Source organism: Carlito syrichta, unplaced genomic scaffold, assembly GCF_000164805.1.
Source record: "Carlito syrichta isolate Samal-C Ts95f unplaced genomic scaffold, Tarsius_syrichta-2.0.1 Scaffold307010, whole genome shotgun sequence".
Lineage (NCBI taxonomy): Eukaryota > Metazoa > Chordata > Mammalia > Primates > Tarsiidae > Carlito > Carlito syrichta.
In genome coordinates, this window is record NW_007251106.1 from 125,465 (window position 1) to 134,474 (window position 9,010).

Here is a 9,010-nt window from a genome sequence, read left to right on the forward strand (position 1 = left end):
TAATAATTGCCAGTTTATTCCTCTGGCTGAAAGAACCAGAGATAATTTGGGGTTTACATTTCTTTTTTCTGCTTCTGTTATTAAGTGTTTATTAAGTGTTTCACTGTCTTCCAAAGGTGATTGACAAGTTCTTTTATCATGTCTATTTTGTGTTTGTTTTTTTTTTGTGACACAAATAATATACATACACAAACATATATTCATTTTTTTGGAAATTGAGAAAATGCGGGTAGGCAACAACAAAAAGGAAATAAAATAGATCACATAGAGATTCACTGTTAATCTTTGGTGTATAATAAATTCAGACACTTTGCATTATGTCATATAGAAATATACATATAAAGTATGTGTGTGTGTGTATGTATATATACATATATACACACATACTGTTTCCCAACTTACTGTTTTTACTTTACAATATGCAATGAGCATCTCCCCATACAAATGAATGAGATGGCTTATTAAGTGAGTAAGATTGGGTTAAAAGATGAGATGTTGACAAGAGTCACATGTAAATCTAAGCAACAGTGAAGGATCGAGGTAAAATGGTAACAAATGTTTAGCAAGAAAATGCAAACTAACAGAAAACAAGGGCAATATTAAGAACAGAAAATAACTGAATTTTCGGGGAAATGCATTAAATGGGATAAGGCCGGTCCCGAGGATGCCTACGGTTGGAATGCAGAGCCGTAAATTTCTTTCTCAGACCTCTTATCTCTTCCAAACACCTTTCTATATCATCCCCCTCTCCTGTCATTTCTTCATCCTTAAAATGCCTATAGTTTATGTCCTCTTTAAATTCTTTGAGAGACCGAAGCAGCCTCTGTCTCAAATTCCCTTCCGTTTGTTGGCGTTCAAATTCTCCATAGGGGCGTTCTTCCTCCCTCTTTGGCACGCTGCACTTTGGCTTTCCATTATTTTCTTCGCAGGGTTTTTGTATGATGTTGTTATTGTTTCCTGCTTAACTCCAAGGAGAAAATGGAGAGACAGATTGCTTCGTTACTTCAAATCAAGATTGTTAGTTTCTCTTTGAGGCGAGATACTCGCCTAATCTCGCACCTCTGCCCCACAGGTTCAACCCTCACCAGTTCGAGACGTCGTGGCTCCCTCCATCCTCCCTCTCCTCTCCTCCTTTGCCCCTTCCCCACTGGAGCCCACCATTTCCCTAGCAGACAAGGCTAATGGCCACTCCAATCGGCGGGAGAAGGGGAGCAGGAGCGGAGGTAGACTGTGAAGCCGTAAATTTCACCCAGGTTTTGCCTTCCCGACTCCCACCCTCAGAGATCTCAACGTGCCTCTCTCACACTGACCTGTGCTGATGCAGGGGAGTTCCCAGTTCTTTTTCTTGCCTCTAGATGTCTGTGAACACAGAACTTGGGAACTGCAAACAAAAAGAAAGAGGGCATGGAGGCGAGAATTTTCTGTGGATGAACCAGCCCCAGAGACAAAGACACACGTTATTATCTTGAATCCAGGATTCTCATCACCGTCGTCGCCCCAAATTTCCTACCACCTAGTTCCCTTTTTGTTCCTCCCCTTTCCTCCAGGATTTCTGTTCCCACTCCTTACCCCTCACCCTCAGGCCTTGGTCTTTTTCGAGGCCCAGGTCTCCTTCCTCTGCTCTGCCCCACCTCGCCCTGCCCCGCCACCACAGGCCAGTATTGAGTGAGGCGAACTATTTTTAAGTTCTCTCTAAATTTATTTTGTCTTCATCACAGGATTTTAGCTTTTCTCCACTCACCAATTCACACCCCAGGTCTACCATTTTCTCCAACGGAATTGAAGAAAGGGAGAAGGATAATGAGAGAAGTCGATTATTTCTGAACTATCACTAAATCTCTGGGTGTCTCTCAGGAGACTTCGACCTACTTCCTGGTTCCCCCTTCAAAAGATACAATTTTCTGCGTCGATTTTGCAGGAGTTTTGGGAAAGCAAGCCTGGACTTATTCCAGCCACTAGATTCAGCCAGTACTGCCCCAGGGGTCCCTCCTTCACACCAACCTGTTGGGATTTCAGGAATTTACCTCTTCCTTTCCCTGGCCACAAACACGCACGTCTGCAGGGTCAATAAGGAGCTGGTACCCAAAGGAGAAAGAAGCCTGGGAACATAAGGACTTCGGTTCAGTCAGCTCCTGATCACGTGAGGATTATGTCATCCTTCAACTTCCCCGTTTTCCCCTCCCACCAGCAGCGTTGCAGAAGTAAGCCAGTTTACTAACTTCCCACCCCCTACCACACCAGGCCCTGTCACTCATTTTGTCTTTGGTAATGTCAGAGGTCAAAAGTGGCCCCTTCTCCTTGTGGTTGGAATTTGCCTTTCTCTTATTACCAGGGAGGGGCTGCATTTTCCCATAGTTATATTAACCATTATTACTTTTTTAGTGGTTGTGTTGGGAGAGGGGATTACTTACTCTTTTCTAGGCTGTGATGACCAAAAAGTAGCAGTCTTTCCTCCAAGCACCCTCCCCTCAGCCACTAATAACCATCATATACCTTGCAATCCAATCCTTGAAACCATTGAGAGAGGGGTGAGTAAGGAAAAGAGGTAATGATTGGGATTGTGTTTTTTAAATCTTTTTTCTGACAACTTCTTATTCTTTTCCAGTTTTCCCATGCCATTGTTATACACTTTTAATAATCAGAAATATGATAACCATATGTACCTTTGGAGAAAGATTCAAAATAGAAGTATAAAAAGGCCCAGCCACCTGTTTCTGATGCTGAAGTCATACTATAAATATAGACTCTTTAGGCAGGCATATTTTTGGAAGATTAAAATGTACAGGACAATTGGTACCTCCCCTTTTGAAGAACTCCTGGACATGTGAGGTCCTTTCATTAGGTGAGTCACAGCATCTTGCCCTTAGATAGATTTTCAGATCTCAACAGTAAGTCACAAATTTTTACAAGTTTGATCCGATTAGCATTCCTTCTTTCTCCCAGTTTGTACCACATCCATAACCCCTTTATTTCTTTCAGTACAATGCCCAAAATATCCCAACTTTTCTCAACACCTTCATTCAGAATAGTTTTCCATTTTTTCCTAGACATCACCATCCTTTTTATGTTTTCCTAGACCTTATTTAGCTATACTGATGAGTTAGAAGCTGCTTGGAGCATTAACAAAATCCGGTCACATGTAGCCACACTAATTTTTATTTATTTATTTTTGCTAAGGATTTTGGTACCTAAGTACATTTGTTCTTGATTTGTTAGCTGAAAATATATGCAATAGAAAGAGGGATGTGTAAAGTTATTGAAACTTGTTTTTAGGAGGACTGTGGCTTATTATGAATATAAAGTTGCACTAACCACTGATATGAATGGCTCTAGAAAAAAAGATAAGTGGTCAGAAAAAGAAGTCTTAAAAAGAGTGAAGCATTGTTATCACAACTATTAAGAAATGATTAGTTGTGATGAGGCAAAAAGATCACTTGTGGGGTGAAAAATTCCCAAATCCTCTGTGAACAGTTTTTCATGCAGATGGTTAGACTCAGAGTTATCAAGTGTTAGAAGCATCCAGGTGCTGAAGACGTTGTATCTTAGAAAGAAGAATGGCATTGGACAGATCCTAGTTTGAATTAATTATACTTACTATTGTGTAAATGTGGATGTAAAACTTGAATATTAAAACTTCTCTGTGCCCCATCTCTGAAATGAGCCTAATGGTGAATCTCACAAAGTCGTCAGGACTAAATGACATGAGTTGTGTAAAGCATTTAGTACATGACTGACAAGTACCAAGGGCAAGCCTGGAGGCTAAATCTGCTGGGGTGATTGTGGGGGGGAGGTGGAGCTGAAGCCCAAAGCCACTGGAGTCAACTTGGCAGTAGGGCAGGCCTACAGACTGAGTCCTCAGGGCAGGCCTGGAGCTTTGGTCTTTGAGATCCAGACTGGTGCTGAGGCAAACCTGGATTCTCAGTTTGCACATCCTGGTCTAGAGTCCTGGACCTCATCCCAGTGCTGAGTATTACTGGATGGGACTAGTGTTGAGGTTCAAGGCAAAGTCTGATGTTCACTTCACTCTCCTTTCACCAAGTGGATGGCATCTCTCTCTACACTGTGCAGCTTGAGGTTGGGAAGGGGTGATGTGGGCAATGTAAAACTGTTCTTGCTTCCCTCTTCAATGTGTTTTTACTTATTTTTGTGCTATACCCAGGTGCTGTAATCTTTCAACTGGTTTTCTTAGTTCTTGTGAAGGTATTTTTATGCACGAATCGTTGTTCAAATTGATGCTTCTGTGAAAGGATGAGTGCTGGAAAAGTCTGCTCTGCCATCTTGTTGACATCCAGATCCTTACATACCTATTAATTTTTAATAAGGTAGGAGACAAGGATAAAAGGAAACAATGAAGAGATGGGACATAAGAAAGCAAATATCAAAATAATGTATTTAAACCCAATTGTATTAATAATTACATCAAACATTAATTGCCTAAACAAGCCAAGTAAAAAAGAAGAGTGTGATGGTGGTTGATTTGGGGTGTCAACTAGATTAAGGAATACTCAGATGGCAAAGCAGTATTTATTTTCAGTGCTTCAGTTAGTCACTGAGCCAATCCTTCCTCCACTGAAAGGGAAATTCAGTTGGTTTTGCTTTTGATTAGAATGACTGGGCTGTCTGTGAGCGTGTTCCAGAGGAGATTGGCATGTAAGCTGGTGAACTGAGTGGGAAGATGTACCTTCAATGTGGGTGGGTACCAGCCAATCAGCTGAAGAACCAATGAAACAAAAAAGACGAAGAAAAGACAAATTCTCACCATCTCTCTACTGGAGGTGGGACGATCTTCTTCTCCTGTTCCTGCACATCATAACTCCATGTTCTCTGGTCTTTAGACTGAAGACTCCCTACAGAGCTCTAGGGCCTTTGACCTCAGACTGATAAGTATGCCATTTGATTCCTTGGTTCTGAGGTCTTTGGACTTGGACTGAGCTACACTACTGGCTTTCCTGTTCTCCAGCTTGCAGACAGCCAGTTGTGTGTCTTCTCAGCTTCCATAATCAAGTGAGCTAATTTCCTTAATAAATCCCTTTTCATATACCTCTCTCTATATATATATCCTATTGTTTCTGTCCTTCTGAGGAACCATGACTAAAACAGAAAGATAGATTAGGTAGAAATGTTAAACCATTTGTGTGTTTCCTATGAGAAGCATACTTTAAATATAAAGATACAGGTTGAATAATAGTAAAAAAAGAGAGAGAAATAGTGTGGAAACACTAATCATAAGAAAGCTAGAATGGCTAGATTAAAATCAGCATAGTAGATTTCAGAACAAGAAGTGTCCATGGACAGATGAATGAATAAATAAAGTGTGGTATATGTATACAATGGGACATTATGCAGTCTGAAAAAGAAATTAAATTCTGATACGTGTTACAACGTGAAAAAACCTTGAAGACATTATGTTAATTGTAATAAGCTAGACACAAAAAAACAGATATTGTATGTTTCCACTTATATGAGGTAACTAGAGTAGCCAAAATTGCAGAGACAGAAAGTAGAATAGTGGTTGCCAGAGGCTGGGAGAAGCAGAAAATGGGAAGTTATTATTTAATAAATACAAAGTTTCAATTTGTAAATATGAAAAAGTTCTGGAGATGGATGGTAGTGATGGTTGCACAACAATGTGAATGTACTTAATGCCACTGAATCATATCCTTAAAAATGGTTAAAATGGTAAAATTTGAGTTATGTATATTTTAACATAATAAAAAATAAAATTTAAAAAGATGAATGGGAAGCCTTTGGATTAAAAGATTTAAGAGACATGTCAAGCAAGGGTAATGTGTGTTATTGGATCCTCATTCAAGCAAATGTAAAATAAGAAACCATTATCTTTATGGGACTAATGAAAATTTCAACAGTGACTAGATATTTGATATTAAAGAGATATTGTTTTAGATTTAATAGTGATATTGTGATTAATTTTTAAAAGGTCTTATCTTTTCTATATACATACTGATATACTAATAGATAAAATATATGCCATCTGGAATTTACTTCAAAATAATATGGTAGAAGAGTATGTGGGAATAAAAGCAGATTGACCATAAATTTAACATTATTATAGCAGAATGCTGGATACATGAGTTTTCACTTTATTTTTTCTAAACTACTTTGGAATACATTTGAAATATTCCACAATAAAAAGTTTTTTGTAAATTCTATGACAAAATTTGAAAGTCAAGCCATAGAGTGGGAGAGGTATTTACCGCACATATCACACAAAGTACTAGTATCAAGATAAAATATTCTGATTGGAGTGTATAGGATGCAATCACTTTGGAAAACATCTTGACATTATCTGTTGAAATTGAAGATATGGATACACATAGCTCAGCAATTCCACTTCTAATAAATACTTATCAGAGATATACAAGAATGTTAATGGCAGCATTATTTGTAAATAATCAAAAGTTGGAAAATAATATCTATAAAGATGAAAATGAATAAATATTTTATATTCATGCAATGATACAATATATGACCATTAGAGTGAATGAACTATATCTATACATTTCATTTAAAAACATCTTCAGAGAAACATCCAGAATAATATTTCAGTCAATATTAGAGCCTACCATGGGAAAGAAACCATTAGAAAAGATAATGTACTTTGTTGGCTTAATATTTTAAATTCAGGTTAATCATGAAAGCTTTTTTTTCTCTAACCAGTGTACACTTTCTTATGCTAAACTAGACTCACTTGAATAGAACTTGCAGTGTGTTCTTTAAGTACTAAAAATTTACTTAAAAACCAGAAACAGTAAATACCTAGAAAAACCACAAATATTTTAAATAGTACTTGTAAATAACTCAAAAGTCAAAAAAAAGAAAAATAAATAAATTGCAAGTAAATTAGAAATGTTTTAAACTCAGTGATAACATATCACATTTTGGAGGTGCTATTAAATGGTGCTTGGGGGAAATTTATAGTTTTAAATACCTATATTGCAAAAGAAAGGGTTGGGCATGGTAGCTCAAGAGTGTAATCCCAGCACTTTGGGAGGATAGCTTGATCTCAGGGCCTGAAGACCAGTCTGGGCAACATAGTGAGAATCTGTCTCTACAAAAAAAAACTTGAAAAAAAATAGCTGGACATGGTGGCACATACCTGTAGTCCCAACTACTTGAGAAGCTGAGATGGAAGGATTGCCTGAGCCCAAGAGGTTGTGGTGGAGGGAGCCATGATCATGCCATTGCATTCCAATCTGGGCAACAGAGCAGAGACTCTGACTCAAAAGAAAGACAAGAAGGGAGGAAGGAAGGGAGGAAGGGAGGGAGGAAGGAAAGGAAAAAGAAAACACAACATACCAAGACAAAAGAAATAAAGTACTGTTTGGAAAATTTGTAGCAATCAATGCCCCACATCAAAAAAGCAGGAAGTTTTTTAAAAACCCACTGATGCATCTTAAAGAACTAGAAAAGCAAGAACAAACCAAACCCAAAATTGGTAGAAGTAAAAAGAAAAATAATAAAGATCAGATCAGAACTAAATGAAATAATAGAGATTAAAAAACAATACAAAGGATCAATAAAACAAAAAGCTGATTTTTAAAAAGGTAACAACATTGATAAACCACTAGCTGGACTAACGAAGAGAAAAAAGAAGACCAAAATAAATACAATCATTAATTAAAAAGGAAACATCACAAGATACCACAGAAATATAAAGGATTATTAGAGATTATTATGAATAACTACAGGTCAACAAATTGGAAAACCTAGAGGAAGTGGATAAATTTCTGGACACATACAACCTATCAAGATTGAACCAGGAAGAAATAGATAAGCCAAACAAAAATAACTGGATTGCATGAGAACAGTGGCTAAGCAAGGTGGTCTTTTGTGCAACTGCCACCTGGACCAAGGCAACAGGAGCCCTCAGACTCATTGCTATGAGGCTCCTCTTATGCTTCATATCAACAATGATGTGAAACTGGACTTCAAGGATATCCTGTTGAGGCTCAAACACAACATCCTTAAGTCTCAAAGCGAGGTGGATCTTACAAGATTTTTTTTCATTTTGAAACTCAAAGCAGACCTACCCTGGGGTTCATCATTGCCACTATTATGGATACTTTGGGCACCTTTGAGATGTCCTAGGTTCTCTGTAAGTTCTCTCTCTTCACTGCTGTCCATAAGCACTACTGCCTCGATCAATGACAAGAGTTTACTAGCCAGAATTCTGTCTTGAACATTTGGCTGCTAGCTCAGGCACAGGCTCTTACTTTGAGCAGTGGGAATAGATCCTGGAAGCTATTTCTCAGGTGAACTATATATGCCTGAATGTGGCAAATGACTACTCCAAACACTTTGTGGAATTTGCAAAGGATGTGCAGAAGTGCTTCCTCCAACACATCATTATAGTAGAGAATGTGGTAACAGTAGAGATGGTGGAAGAGCTAAATCTCTCTGAGGCTGATATCATCAAAGGCCAGGCTCTGAGTGTACCACTCAGAAGAAAACCGAAGTAGGAGTGTTCCAGAGTGTGCGGATGCTTCTCATGGCCTCAAAAGCCATATCATTTGAGATGGAGGCTGTAGCTGTCCTGGGGATGTAGCCAAGGATTTTGGGACAGGGGTTGACTTGCAACCAATGAGACTGGATCAGTAATACAAAGCCTCTCAACAACAAAAGTCCAAAACTGGATTGTTTCACTGTTGAATCCTATCAAACTTTGAAAGAATAACTAGTACCAATTCTTCCAAACTAGTCCAAAAATTTGAGAAGGGAATTCCTTTAATTCATTCCAGAAGACCAATATTACCCAAAACTAAATACCAAAACTATATAATAATGCAACATAAAAGCAAACTATAAGCCAAGATCTCTGATGAACAAAAATGTAAAAATCTTCAATAAAATACTAGTAGATGGAATCCAACAACACATCAAAAAGATAATATACTTGGCCGGGCTCAGTGGCTAAGCCTGTAATCCCAGTACTTTGGGAGGCCGAGGTGAGTGGATTGCCTGAGCCCGCGGGTTCGACACCCGCCTGGGC

The 9,010-nt window shown here is 38.4% G+C and overlaps 1 non-coding gene and 1 pseudogene across 1 annotated transcript; one reads left to right on the forward strand and one right to left on the reverse strand.

The window, feature by feature from the left end:
* Nucleotides 1-318: 318 nt before the first annotated feature.
* Nucleotides 319-2,113, reverse strand: LOC103266065. The gene is made up of 3 exons (XR_002482291.1): nt 2,025-2,113; nt 1,311-1,381; nt 319-965 (listed from the first exon to the last, which is right to left on the reverse strand). It is a non-coding gene; the product is annotated as an uncharacterized LOC103266065 (transcript).
* Nucleotides 2,114-7,915: 5,802 nt separating this feature from the next.
* On the forward strand, nt 7,916-8,619 carry LOC103266066 (annotated as a pseudogene).
* The last annotated feature ends 391 nt before the right edge of the window (nt 8,620-9,010 follow it).